The sequence below is a fragment of the Canis aureus genome, chromosome 26 (genome assembly GCF_053574225.1).
Source record: "Canis aureus isolate CA01 chromosome 26, VMU_Caureus_v.1.0, whole genome shotgun sequence".
Lineage (NCBI taxonomy): Eukaryota > Metazoa > Chordata > Mammalia > Carnivora > Canidae > Canis > Canis aureus.
In genome coordinates this window covers 4,969,885-4,984,797 of record NC_135636.1, presented here as the reverse complement: position 1 = coordinate 4,984,797, position 14,913 = coordinate 4,969,885, and the positions used below count along the sequence as shown (strand labels likewise).

At 42.2% G+C, this 14,913-nt stretch overlaps 1 long non-coding RNA gene across 1 annotated transcript; it reads right to left on the bottom strand.

The window, feature by feature from the left end:
• Positions 1-1,393: 1,393 nt before the first annotated feature.
• On the bottom strand, positions 1,394-14,359 carry LOC144297803 (uncharacterized). The gene is made up of 3 exons (XR_013364662.1): positions 14,270-14,359; positions 13,320-13,485; positions 1,394-1,702 (listed from the first exon to the last, which is right to left on the bottom strand). It is a non-coding gene; the product is annotated as an uncharacterized LOC144297803 (long non-coding RNA).
• Between the last annotated feature and the right edge of the window lie 554 nt (positions 14,360-14,913).

Sequence of the window (14,913 nt, the reverse complement as noted above, 5' to 3'; positions counted from 1 at the left end):
TTCCAGCAGTTTCTTGGTCACGGTCTGTGCCGTTTCAGGTTTGGTGGGAAATGCCACTCTCCATCCTGAAAAAGTATCTACAAACACTAATAAATACCTGTATCCGTATTTTCCAGGTTTTAACTCAGTGAAGTCCACTTCCCAGTAGGCTCCTGGGCGGTCCCCCCGGAGCCAGGTGCCTGGGTTAGATCCATGGGCGGTGGCATTAGTTAACTGGCATGAGTGGCAGCTTGCCACCATCTGCTCGATCTTTGCTCGAAAGTCTTTAATAGTGATCTTTGCATGTCGTATGAGGTCTTCCATCTTCCTTGTTCCCGTGTGAGTACTCCGATGCGTTTTGGATAGGACTCGCCGTCCCAGTTCCTCTGGCAAGATGCTGGAGTCTGTGGCCCTCCACCAGCCACAAAATCACTGGGTCATAGGCAAGGGTTTGATCCAGTGTAAGTCAGCATCACTATAGTTGGGGGTGTCCGGCAGGTTCCGTTCCCCCGGATCAGGTAGCGTGGTTGCTAAGACCTGGGTCACCAAAAGGGACACCTCCTTTGCTTTTAAATCGGCTAGCCGGTTTCCCCTGGCTACTGGCGTGTCTGCCTTTTGGTGCCCCGACAGTGGATGATGGCTAGGGCCTTGGGCAGCCAGAGGGCCCTCAGGAGTTCAAGAATCTCCGTTTTGTTTTTAACAGTCTTTGCCTCTGTTGTCAGAAGCTCTCTCTCTGTAAAGGGCTCCGTGAATGTGAGCGGTGGCAAAGGCGTACCTGCTGTCGGTGTAGATGTTTATTCGTTTACCTTCCCCCATGGTCAGCGCCTTGGCCAGTGGGATCAGTTCTGCCCATTGAGCCAACATTCAGGCTGTCAATGGCTCCGCCCAGACGGTCTCCGTCTCCGTGGTTATGGTATGGCTGCCCCCGCAAATCGGACCCCTTCTCGGACAAAACTGCTGCCGTCCGTGTACCAGGTGGCATCGGCGTTCGGCAGTGGCTGGTCCTGGAGATCAGCGCTGATTCCGTACACCTGTGCCAAAATTTCTTGACAGTCATGCAGAGGGGGGTCCCAGTCTGGGTTAGGGAGTAGCGTTGCCAGATTCAGGGTTGTCGGTGGCTTAAATAAAATTCTGGTGGGGTTTAGCAGGAGGCTCTGATAGTGGGTCAGATGGGCATTGCTGATCCAGCTGTCTGGGGGCTGTTGAGTACCCCTTTAATAGCGTGTGGGGTGGTAACATGCAGTTCTTCCGGACTTTTTCTATAATAGACTCGTTCTGCTATTATCACTAAGTCCTGCAAGCTCTTCTCTCCCAGTCTCTCTACTCTTTGCAATTTCTTTATAATGTTCAGAGCGGCCTGGTTAACAAAAGCCATGATAATTGCGGCCTTTGTTTCCGGGGCTTCTGGGTTCATAGGGGTGTACTGCCTAAAAGCCTCTATTGCTCCCTCTAAGAAGGCTGCTGGACTCTCATCCTTACCCTGTCTCACATCATAGCCCTTGGCCAGATTGGTAGTCTTGCACGCGGCAGCCTGGAGACCTGCCATTAGAGTCTGGCGGTGGACCCGGAGTCTCTCCTTACCTTCAGGCAGTTGTGTGCTTTGGGGAGTAAAAACGGGTTTTAGCCAAGGAGGGGAATTCTCGATCATGTCCTGCCAGGCCAGGATGTTGGGCATCTGGTCAGGGTGGCCATCTGGTTTGTCCCTGAAGTTCACGGCCTTAACCTGTAAGATAATAGGTAGGTGAAAATTTCCTTCTCGGGGCCATCCCACATCAAAGGTTGGCCATTCTGATATGCAATAAATTTGGAATCTCTCTCTCTGTATGTCTATGCTCAGAATAAGAGCTCTTTCCCTAACATCCGAGAAGTGGGAGAGCATAAGAGACAAGGGTATGGTTTGCATCTGCCCCATTATGTCCCCCGTCCACACCAAGGCACAGACAGTTATGACAGTTCACAAATAACACAGTCAAACACACAGTTAACAAGAACACAGTAACACAGACCAGCACACAAACAGGTAACACAGACCAGCACGCAAACAGGTAACAAGAACACAGTAACAGACAAACGTTCTAGTGCGGCTGCGGAGACAAGACAGAAAGTAATCCGAAGGGCTGGCAGCCAGCCCTCCTTACAGATGAGGACCCCCGTCCTCCTTACAGATGAGGACCCCCGTCCTCCATACAGATAAGGACCCCTGTCCTCCTTACGGATGAGGACCCCGTCCTCCATACGGATGAGGACCCCCCGTCCTACTTACGGATGAGGACCCCCGTCCTCTTACGGATGAGGACCCTGTCCTCCATACGGATGAGGACCCCCATCCTCCATACAGATGAGGATCCCATCCTCCTTTCATATGAGGACCCCCGTCCACCATACAGATGAGGACCTCTGTCCTCCTTACAGATAGGACCTCCATCCTCCAGGCAGGGGCAAGGGACGTCTCCTCAAGACCCCCGGTTGATGGCCCACCAGCGCATCCGCCTAAGCCAATGCCGACCTAATACAGATTGGAATTCCTACAGGTTAGAGCTCTCAGAGAATACGCGTGCAAAAGGTGGAAAAAGTTGAGTGCACTCACCACGCGTGAAATCCTCCGGATAAGGTCCTGGAGGTCTCTCAGATCCCGGACGAGCCCCCAAATGTTGTGGCCAAGATTAAGAATCCGAGAAACCACTGAGGAGCCGACACCGATGCAAACACACAAGGGTTTATTCACAAGCTGGAGCGTGGCTCTAAGTATACCCGACACAGCAGAGCAGGGACTTGGACCCCGAGACTAAGAGGCATAGCAGCTTTATAGGGGCCAGGGGCCCATGGGATACACAGAAAGTTGCACAGTCATGTCGGTCCACACTCAGGTGGCTGATTGAATTACATCTTACCCTATAGTATCCATTTGAGCTGGCCTATTACTTTGGTCAGAATTGGTGCGCAGTTTTGGCGGGCACAAAGCAGGGTTACATTGTTATGAGCCGATTTCCGATTAGGGTGTGCCCAGCGGCTCGACTAGGGTGGGGCAGCACCTTAAATAATAAGCAGGTTATGTAGGAGTCATACAGGAGGTGGCAGGTGTAGCACAAAACGGAATCAGTCCTGCTCTGCTTGTCCAGGTGTAGGGGATTTTTGTTAAATTTCCTGGGTCCCGAGATCCGTGGGTGGTGCAGCGGTTTAGCGCCTGCCTTTGGCCAGGGGCGTGATGCTGGAGACCCGGAATTGAATCCCACGTCGGGCTCCCGGTGCATGGAGCCTGCTTCTCCCTCTGCCTATGTCTCTGCCTCTCTATCTCTCTCTCGCTGTGTGACTATCATAAACAAATAAAAAGAAATTTCCTGGGTCCCACACTGACTGCTTGTACACTTCGCTTCTAACAGGCCTAGGTTCAATGCGTGACAGAAGTGGTGTGAGAGGCAATTGGAAGGTGCAGGCCAGGAGACAAGTGTCTTCAACCTCAATTCAGCGACTACCGAGGAATTCCTCTCATACATTGGCACTACATACTAACTTCCATACAAGAGAAGCTAGTTGAACGCAGTGTCCAGGGGAACTTGATTCTGAGAGGTGAGACCACACGCAGTCCCTCACAGTTCCACACTGCCTGCAGATAGAGTATCGAACATCCTCACTAGAGATGTATGCCAGAAGCTCATGGGACGCAGGGGGCAAGTTGCAGTCTTCAATGGTTGTCTCTAGGTGCAGCAGAGCGGTATTCATTGAACCTCCTGACTTACCGCACCGAGCCATGCGTCCTTTTGAGAGCTGAGCTCAAGACAGGACCCTGCCGCATCCTGCCTGACTGTAGACGTAGCTGCCAACATCCTTATGTTAGGTGCTGGGAGAGGTTGTGAGAAAAGCATGTGGAAGCGTTGGGCCTGAACTCACGTGTATCTGAGTTGAATACAGCGATTTCCAAAGACCTTCTTCAATCAGAGTGTAGCTAGTTTCCAACTCCCGTGTACGAGTGGGTAGCAGACATCTGCCTCCCATGCATACACACTTCTGAGAGTTGAGCTTAGACCTCTACCCCCACATCCTGCCTGCAGGTACTCTTCACTTCTAAAAGGCCTAGGCTTGCTGCGTGACGGAAGTGTTGGGAGAGGTAAGTGGAATGTCCCGGCACACAAGACTAGTGCCTCCAAGCTCAATCCAGCGATTTCCTAGTAATTCCTGTGGTAGACAGGTGCTACATACTAAGTTCCATACGTGAGAAGGTAGCTGATCGCCTTGTCCAAAAGCATCTTACTTCTGAGAGTTGAGCTCACCCTCAGTCCCTCACAGTTCCACACTGCCTGCAGAGTGAGTTTCGCACGTCTTCACCAGAGACGTTTGCCAGAGGCTTCTGAGACGCAAGTTAACAATGCAGACCTGGACGGTATCTCCAGGTGCAGTAGAGTGGTAATCTTGGAACATCCTGACTCAGAATACTGCTACCTTCTCACTGCCATAAGAACGCAGCTAGTTGAGAGTTGGCTTATAGCCATGCTTCCCTTTGAGAGCTGACGTCAGGGCAGAACCCTCCCGCATCCTGCCTGACTGTAGATGTAGCTGCTAACATCCTTATGTTAGGTTGCTGGGAGAGGTTGGGAGAAAAGCATGTGTAAGCATTGGGCCTGGACTCCCGTGTATCTGAGTTGAATACAGCGATTTCCAACGGCCTTCTTCAATCAGAGCGTAGCTAGGTTCCAACTCCCATGTCCGAGTGGGTAGCAGACATCTGCCTCCCATGCATACACACTTCTGAGAGTTGAGCTTATGGCCTGTACCTCCACATCCTGCCTGCAGGTACCCTTCGCTTCTAAAAGGCCTATGCTCGCTGCGTGACAGAAGTGTTGGGAGAGGTAATTGGAATATCCCGGCACACAAGACTAGTGCCTCCAAGCTCAATCCAGCGATTTCCTAGTAATTCCTGTGGCAGAATGGTGCTACATACTAAGTTCCATATGTGAGAAGGTAGCTGATCGCCTTGTCCAAAAGCACCTTACTTCTGAGACTTGAGCTCACCCTCAGTCCCTCACAGTTCCACACTGCCTGCAGAGTGAGTTTCACTCGTCTTCACCAGAGACGTTTGCCAGAGGCTTCTGAGACGCAAGTTAACAATGCAGACCTGGACGGTATCTCCAGGTGCAGTAGAGTGGTAATCTTGGAACCTTCTGACTGAGAATACTACCTTCTCACTGCCATAAGAACGCAGCTAGTTGAGAGTTGGCTTCTAGGCATGCTTCCCTGTGAGAGCTGAGGTCAGGGCACAACCCTCCCTCATCCTGCCTCACTGTAGACGTAGCTGCTAACATCCTCATGGTAGTTGCTGGGAGAGGTTGTGAGAAAAGCATGTGGAATCGTTGTGCCTGAACTCACGTGTATCTGAGTTGAATACAGCGATTTCCAAAGACCTTCTTCAATCAGAGTGTAGCTAGGTTCCAACTCCCATGTCCGAGTGCGTAGCATTCATCTGCCTCCCATGCATACACACTTCTGAGAGTTGAGCTTATGGCCTGTACCTCCACATCCTGCCTGCAGGTAACCTCGCTTCTAAAAGGCCTAGGCTCGCTGCGTGACGGAAGTGTTGGGAGAGGTAATTGGAATGTCCCGGCACACAAGACTAGTGCCTCCAAGCTCAACCCAGGCTGCCCAAACAACACATGACTTAGTGAAAAAATTCTCATTAGAAAATATTTTGAAAAAAAATATTTTGAATGTAAGAAAAATGTAAACATATTAAAAACATGAGTGTGATTCAGCAAAAGCAGTGTTTAGAGGGAAATTTACATCATATCAGAAAAAAAGATCCAAAATCAATACCCTAAACTTCTTCCTCAAGAAATGAGAGTAAAAGAACAATTTTAAATCTAAAGCAAACAGAAGAGAAGACATAATAAAAATTACAGAATACATAAAACTGAAAACAAGAAAATAATGAGGAAAATCAACAAAATCAAAAGGTAGTTCTTTGAGAAGACTAAGAAAATTGAAAAGCCATAGGCAGTCTAACAAAAATGAAGGAGAGAAGACATAAATCACAAATATCAGAAATGAGAAAGTGTCATCACTTCGGATCTCATGGACCTTAAAAGGATTATAATGGAATAATACAGATAGTTCCATGCCCTCAAATTTAATGATATAGATGAAATAGAATAATTGAAAAGCACAAACCAAAACTCAAACAAGGAGAAATCAATCATTGAAATGGACCTATAGCTATTAAATAATTTGATGACCTACTAATAACCAGAGCAGGGAAATGCATTACAAAAAAGGAAAACCATAGTCAATATCCTTCTTTAATACAGATGCAGAAGCTCTCAACAAACTATTTGTATATAAAATCCAATAATATATTAAAGTATTATACTTGGGGCACCCAGGTTGGCTCAGATGGTTGAGTGTCTGCATTGGGCTCAGGTCATGATCTGCACGTATTACTGTTAGCAATGGGAAAAAAATAAAATAAATGTAAATAAAATATAAAAAGGAAAAAATATATAAAAAGGATTATACACTTTAATTGCTCCACCAGTATCAAATCTATTTTTTAATAAATTTATTTTTTATTGGTGTTCAATTTGTTAACATACAGAATAACACCCAGTGCTCATCCTGTCAAGTGCCCACCTCAGTACCCGCCACCCAGTCACCCCCACCCCCTGCCCACCTCCCCTTCCACCACCACTAGTTCGTTTCCCAGATATCGTTTACTTTAAAGGACAGTACTGATGCTTTATTTTGGTTATCTCTTCCTAAATACAAAATACATCTTAAAGGATGTTCCTCTGCCTTGTGTTCTGGGAGAAGCATATCTTTGAACTACTTTTATCCTGATTGTTCTTTCCTTATGTCCATGTTATCAGATTTAAATTTCACAGTATTATGTAGCTATGAGTTTGGATGGTTTATTTTCATTCTTTTTCTTATTCAATATAAACTTTTAGAAAGTACAGCTGAAATGATTTCCGAAAGTCGGCTTTGTGATTTCCGGGACTCATTTACCTTTTGAACTTGCTTTCCTGAGAACATTTCTATTTGTTATCATTAGTAAAAATCAATTTCTTGAAGCTCATTGCTTTAACAGACTAATTTCCTTTTCTTTACTCTGTTTATATTTAGGGGGTCCTCCCTCAAACTTGCCTCTCTCCACCTTTGAATAATGCCCTAGGTGCCTTTAATTAATCCCATGTTATATATACAACTATATGTGTAAGTACGCCGTAGCTAATGTTTTTGTCCTTATTTGGTTCACAGAGAATGGTACTACTAGCCATTTCTAAACAACTTATTTGTTACTTATTATTCTTTCTAAAAAGTCAGGACCTTCTAAAGTTGTTGGCATAATAAGCAAACAATCTACTTATTCTATTTGAAGGCTTTCTTTTTTTTCATCTGCCTCCTTGATATCTGGAGGAAGACTTAGTTATTTAAGCATCGTATCCAACTCATAATTTAAGAAAGTGCAATGCAGGTATTTTCAAAGGGCTAATATTTTTTGTTTGTTTGTTTCTCTCTTCTTTCAGTGGGATGTCACCTTTGCTGTCTTTCATTCTCATTACTTCCCAAGTTGCCTCTCATATTTTGCAGTTTTTACATACTTATCACTAAATAATTGGTTTCTTGAACATTCCTTTTGACTTCTTTGAACTACCAGGATGGAGGCCACTGGATGGATAGTTTTGCTTTCTCATTATTAAATACAGTTCCTAACAATATGGAAAATTAGGATCCTAGCTCACAGAGAATGCAACTTTTTGAAGCAGGGCTCTGTCTTAGCCAACCCCAAAAATATGTGGCATTGACTTAACAGCTGCATGGCAAAAAGTGAGAAAACTAATACTGGAGACTTTAAAAACAGTAATCCATGTTTGTAACAGAAAAGATTTACTTAATCATCATCTGCAACAAGGAAGAAAAAAGAAAACAAACAAACAGACAAAAAAACCCACATGTATTTGCTGGGTCAAAGTTCCAGGGGAGAAACTAGAAACAGGACTCAGAATATGAACCCTTGCTAGGTTGTGCGAGCTTCTGTGGGCTGGATTAAAACCCATGTGGGAAGAGATGGGTTTATACCTAAACGAACTGGCCAGCTGGTGGGCACAGATGAAGGGATGAAGGGCTTTCTAAGCTGAAGCCACCGATTCTAACTCCAAACAATGGAAGATCCAGAGTTTCAGTAAAATATCTTTATTGGACAGTGTGAGAGAAAGAGAGAGAGAGAGAGAAGAGAGAGAGGGAGGGAGGAAGGGAGCACGAGAGAGTGCTCAAATTTGAGAACTGAATTGAGGTGGGGCACATGGGAGCAAAGCAGCAGAAAATAAAGCAGATTTGATACATATGATTGGGGAAAACTGCCTGCCATTAGTGACAAATGCAATGTCTAGCGAACTTGAACTTGTGAAGGGATCTTGTTAGCAAAGAAACCATGAGGTTGAACTAAACGCACCACTGACTTTTGGAATCACAGACCATTAGTCTTCCATAAGCAGTAGTCTTTAGAGGGAGTATGATACCAAGGATGGAGGGCCCCAGAATACCCGTTCACAGAAGCTGTGACCAAAGAGCACAACAGAGAAAGAAGAGTTTCTTGACATGTAGAGCCAGGGGTCATGACAAACAATGGGCAGGATAGTTCCTCCAGGAGAAAAGAGCCAGGGCCTCATAAATGCTGGTGTTAATTTTTATTGTGACAGCCCAACAAATGGGGCCTTGTTAGAAACATGAGTCTTAATTGTCGTCAAATTTTTAAAAATTTTTTCAAATTAAAGAATTTGACTTGATTCCCTTATATTTGAGAAGAAGGGTGACTTCCAAAATGACTCAAAGGCCACACGTTATTATTATTTATCATCTATACTCCAACAGAGGCTATATTGTCTATTACAAAGTATATCCTTTCCCTCTTCTCTACTAATCTGAACATGTAGATAAATGCACCCAGGCACGTGCACATACATATCCATGGATAATTCTCTAAGAGTATAGCTACTTATATCAATGTTGAGAATTATAACTGGTATGTATACGGACGCACATTGCTTTCCTTTGTATAAGGACATATTTTGTCTACTACCTGTAGGCATTGCTAAGTACAAAGAGAAAATTCATTTTTATGAATAAAGAAGACTTCTGGAAACAAGATAGGTGATTACACAGGGAAGAGGTGGGAATTTCTCAGTGACGTGGAAATGCACACTTATATACTTATTATATACTGGATACTCTGTTTTGTGTTAAAAAATTTTATTCACAGTAACTACATGAGAATATTATTGTCCACATTTAAATGAGGAAATATGACAAAAATGAATTTTTTCTTCACTTTGCACAACCGATAAGTAATAGACTGAGATATATTTTATAAGTGAAAGAGGTACTGGATTGACTCAATGTAGGGATGACTTAACAAAAGGACCTTCAGGAAAATCAGGTTACTCAAAAAGGACACAGAAGTTATTCAGGGATCATTTTACAAGAAAGAGTCAAAACTAGTATGGGGGGGGGTGCAGACGGGACTCCAGCTCCCTCTCTGCTGGTTTTCTGCTAGGCCCCATTTACTCATGTTCCACATTTTGCCTCTGAATAAGCCAAAGACCCCACTTCCAGGGGAAGCAAGAAAGTTAATCATTCTCTGAATTTTGCCCTAGGCCCCAAACACCTGATAACACCTAACAAGAGCCAGATCCCAAACACGTTCCAGGACTTAGCTTCAAACCAACCTGGGCTGATACTTGGCATCAATGCTTTGATTATTTATGGAGTAGCACCTATTGTTCACTTCACATCTGCCCTTGATTGGAACCTACCCTGAATTCCTGGAGGAATGTGTACCCTCGAACTTTTCCTAATATAACCCCTTAGCTCTACATGACATCAAGATTCACTCTCCTTTCCAAGTCCAGACACTCTGTCTGCTATACCTGTCGTTTACACTACACGATAACCTCTCTTTTCAGTTCCTCTGGTTCATGTTTGAGTCCTCCCCTACACGCAGCCAAGGACCCGCTTGGCTAGTCCTGTGGGACCTGCTCCTGGGTTCTGACTGGGTCTGCTTGCTTCAAAACTATTATTATATAATAATATTACCAACTTTTATTTTAGCATGGAATTTAGATCAAAATACTGCATATCAGCTACAAACACATTGATTTTTGAAATAAATTTACCTTTCTAATCATCATAGAAAGTCTGATTTAGTATACAATATTTTATTTTTTGGGAAAGTTATGGATTTATACAGCTGATTGGAGTAGCCCTTAAAACCTTGTAATTAGGGATCCCTGGGTGGCGCAGTGGTTTGGCGCCTGCCTTTGGCCCAGGGCGCGATCCTGGAGACCAGGGATCGAATCCCACGTCGGGCTCCCGGTGCCTGGAGCCTGTTTCTCCCTCTGCCTGTGTCTCTGCCTCTCTCTCTCTGTGACTATCATAAATAAATAAATTAAAAAAAAAAAAACCTTGTAATTACAAATCTAAAATCTGAACATTAGACAAATTATTGAAGGAATCTTTGATAGATAATGACTGATTTTGTGAATGATTATGCAATTCATTAGTCTAAATTCTTTTAAACATTGCCTGCTAAAACATTATCTCTAGGTAAATTATTGATGTATTCCTTTAGTGAGAATATTATATGCAATTTAAACACCAACTATTTTAGCAGAGATTATTTTTTTAATTGGCTCAACTGCTGATTGTAATCAACAATTAATTTTTCCAAAAAAAAAACAATTAATTTTTCCCTTTAAGAATCTGAAGTCTGATATCCCAGACACATACATTAGGCAAAATAGAACTTTAAAAAAAAAAGACTATATGATGATTCTAAGACATGGGGAAGCAATATAATACAAAACTATAAAAGGATGAACATTTAGATGGATTATAAATGCAACCATTTCATGAATACTTTAAAATATTGTAGAAAAGAAAAAAATCAAAGCATTTTTTTCAAAATATTTTAATGACAAAAATATATTTCTGACAGTGTAAAGGAAAATCTAGTTGTCTATATCTGCCCTGCCATATGCATATAATAACCCTGGAAACCAGTGAGTGACAGTGACAAATGTTAATGACTCACAGGTCTATGCATTTTTGGCTGCTTCTCTACTAAACTATATGCTGTAATTTGCGGAGATGACCTCTGCTAGATTTAGCTGTGATTAGCCACAGATTAAGTGTGGGATTAAAGTCTCCTCATTCTAGGACACAACCTGAAGGAGCTCCTCTCCTCTGGGACATGGGGTTTTAGGGAAGAGGAAGGATTCAGAGGAGTAAACAGAAACATACAGTGCCTCTTCCTGTTTCTGCTCAGAACAAGCAGAAACCACTCCAGCTCAGGGAACTCCTGTGCCCTTGTTCCAGGGCTCATTTGGAACAGTTCTACCCCAAAGTTATGTCAGGTGACAGTTTTACCAAATTTCATCCCACTATTTTACATGGGCTGAATATTTTGCATCTGCAATAACAGCCGAATGCCTGAACCATGAGTCTCTAATGCAAATACCACGCTGTTGAGGTTTTGTCCTGGCAACATTCTACATCTGGTGCCACTCTTGGCATCAGTCTGGTTCTGTCGTGATCATACACAATATTCCGCTGGCAACTTCGATGTTCATAATGCCTTGCATTTATGTCTTGCTTCAGCGTCTGAGAGTCTATTATGACTCTTGAGCACTCTACTGGGTTTATCGTTGCTGGACCTGGATGTAGGATGCAAGCTGGATGAGACACTCCTCTGTGTGTTTCCTCACTTTGGGATCCAGGATGAAGGGGCCTATCTTACATGGGATGTGTTCCCAGAGTGGTGAGTGGAAACACACATCTCTAAAAACCTCTGCTCGGTAATGGTAAATCTGTTCTATTTGCATTCCAGTGGCAAAAAAAAGAAGAAGAAAGAAGGAAAGAAGGAAAGGAAAGGAAAGGAAAGGAAAGGAAAGGAAAGGAAAGGAAAGGAAAGGAAAGGAAAGGAAAGGAAAAAAAGAAAGAAAGAAAGAAAGAAAGAAAGAAAGAAAGAAAGAAAGAAAGAAAGAAAGAAGAAAGAAAGAGAAAAAAGAAAGAGAAAAAGAAAAAAGAGAAAAAGAAAAAGAAAAGAAAAAGAAAAAGAAAGAAAAAGAAAAAGAAAAAGAAAAAGAAAAAGAAAAAGAAAAAGAAAAAGAAAAAGAAAAAGAAAAGGAAAAGGAAAAAAAATACCTGGTCAAGGCAAAGTTCACTGGAAAAGTAGAGTTTTTTTTCTCCATATTAAACCATGGCAAGAGTGAGGAAAAGAGAAGTATCATGAATAAATAATACAAAATAGACAAATATCCCTGCATTTTTTATGTGCATTAGATCTACTTTATTTCATAAATAAGTATTCTTGAGAAATTATTTCACGAAGCTAGATGACACCATTATCAAGCTGGCTCATGTAAGCCTCTCTATTTTGTAAAATTAATGCTATAGTAGTGTATACAAATCATCAATTTTAAATCTATAGCTTTCAATCTCTACACAATAGAACAATGCAAAGAAGACTGATGTTTCTGAAACAGAAGGCTGAGACAATTATTAAATAATTATAATTATAGTGATAAGTATTCAAAGTGTGAATGTTTCTAAACATGTTGTGCATCTGGCTAATCAATGTCTCCACCTATATGTTAAGATGTGTTGGAAGATGAAATTATTGATATTTTCTGCTCTCAAAGGCATGGCAGTAGCAGAGGATTTGAAGATTATTTGTTTGTTATGTGACTAATATTATGCATACGGTCATCGAAAAAAAAAAGCTGTCCTTACCTACGTGCGAGGTGTCATGGATTTCATCACCAAGGAAGGATGTGTGCAATGATGGCAATTGCTATTTTTAAGCTTTGACAAAAATCTAGAATGTTATGAATCAGAATGATTCTGTAACGACTTTGAAATAAATCTGTGCACAAGTAGTTAGACATGCCTACAGGAGACATTTTGCCACTAAACTTCTTTGAATGTGAAAAGTCACTAATTGTTTTGCATTGATATTTTATTAAAACATGGCATAAACTAGATTTAATTTATACATTAAAAACTAGAATCCTTGTTCATAAGACTGGTAGACACCATTTCTTAGGCACACACAATGGGAATGAATATTACAGATACCGCCTTTTAAACTCAGACCAATCTCAAGAATTCTAAAATCACACAAAATGTTTTTATACCTGTAATAGGTATACCTATTACACCGAAAGCCTTAACTGTTTGCTTAGGGAGTAGTGAGCGGTCCTCCAAAACCTGTCTTTCCTTCCTTCTGGGAACATGGGAACAACATATTTCTCTCTCTTCCCTCCCAGGGAGGAGTGTCTACCTAAGCAAATTACCTATGGAGTGTGAGCAGAAGTGATGTTTTCCACTTCCATGTTGAGTCCTCAGGATTGTGGCCTTATCCTCTCCACTGACAGAGCTGCTAGGGACCAAGCTGATTCAGCTTTGAGACAATGGAAATGCTGTATGGGATGTGGTTTCATGACGCTGGAGATATCCAAGCTGCCAAGTGTCCATGTAGAACAAAATTGTTTTGTGAATGTTGACAATTAATTTAGAACTATTACATAAAAGTGAAATAAACTTGCCTATTTTTTTCCAAACACTGTGATTATGAGGCTTATATAAACACCAAAGAACTCATTATGGTCATCTGATTTAGCAATAAGGTGTAGCAATTTTAATGCGACCTTCTTACATGGCACATACAAAGAGAGGTGCTAAGATACAACCTTCTCATAATCTCTCTTCTTTTTCACTTTCTTTTCACATAGGTTAGCGAGTAGTATGTTTTTGGTAACAAAAAGGATGGATCTCATTTTATGTGATTTTGCTAAATCACACAAGATCAATATGCCAGGGGCAGCCCTGGTGGCGCAGCAGTTTGGCGCCGCCTGCAGCCCAGGGTGTGATCCTGGAGGCCCCGGATCGAGTACCACGTCGGGCTCCCTGCATGGAGCCTGCTTCTCCCTCTGCCTCTCTCTCTCTTTCTGAATAAATAAATAAATCTTAAAAAAAAAAAAAGATCAATATGCCAAACATCAAAAAGTACTATTGCTAAGTAATATAGCAATAAAAACATATCAGTTTTGATGTTTCTCATTTAATGGTAAAATTAGTTACCACAAATTTCTTTTCAACTTCATGTTTAAAGGTCGTCTTTTCAAAAAGAGATGTTTCACAGATGGAATGTATTTGAAAAATTCACTAGAAAACAAATACTCTTCAAAATGACACTTGGAAGGATTATACACAAAGCCTGAAGATTCTTATTGATAATACACACAAAAAAAGGTCACTCTTCCGTGTTTTAACTGCTTATCTTGAAATGTAGGGCACTTGGGTGGCTCAGTCTGTTGAACGTCTTCCAGTCGCGTCATAATCCCAGGGTTCTGAGATCGAGTTCCATGTCAAGCTCCCTCTTTCTCAGGGCACCTGCTTCTACTTCTCCCCCTGCCTGCCCCCTGCTTGTGCTCATTCTCTCTCTCTATCCAATAAATGAATAAATTAAAAAAAGAACTGTAATTTTTGAAGTTCCAGGAAAAATAACTGTTAAACATGAAATAAGATTATCTATGCTTTACTTAAGATGAGTTCTTTTCTACAACTTAAACCTAGAAAGGTACTTAGGAGTGGCAGGGATGTAGGCACTGGCATAAAGCATAAGGATGAATACACACTCCTGGACAAAACCTGCCTGAAATCTATTAGTACTTTGTAAGTATTGACTGAGTTGTTTTGATGCATAATTTTAATGACTCCTGAATTTGTTGTTTTTTTTCCCCTTGATTCAGACAAATAACAAAATAAAAAAGTTTAATCATTACACACTTGCTCGTTAATGACTTTTAAGTGTCCATAGTTTGGGTTCTCCAAAGTGTAGTCCTGAGAAACCCAAGTAGAGAGAGAGGAGAGTGGGACAGAGAAGAG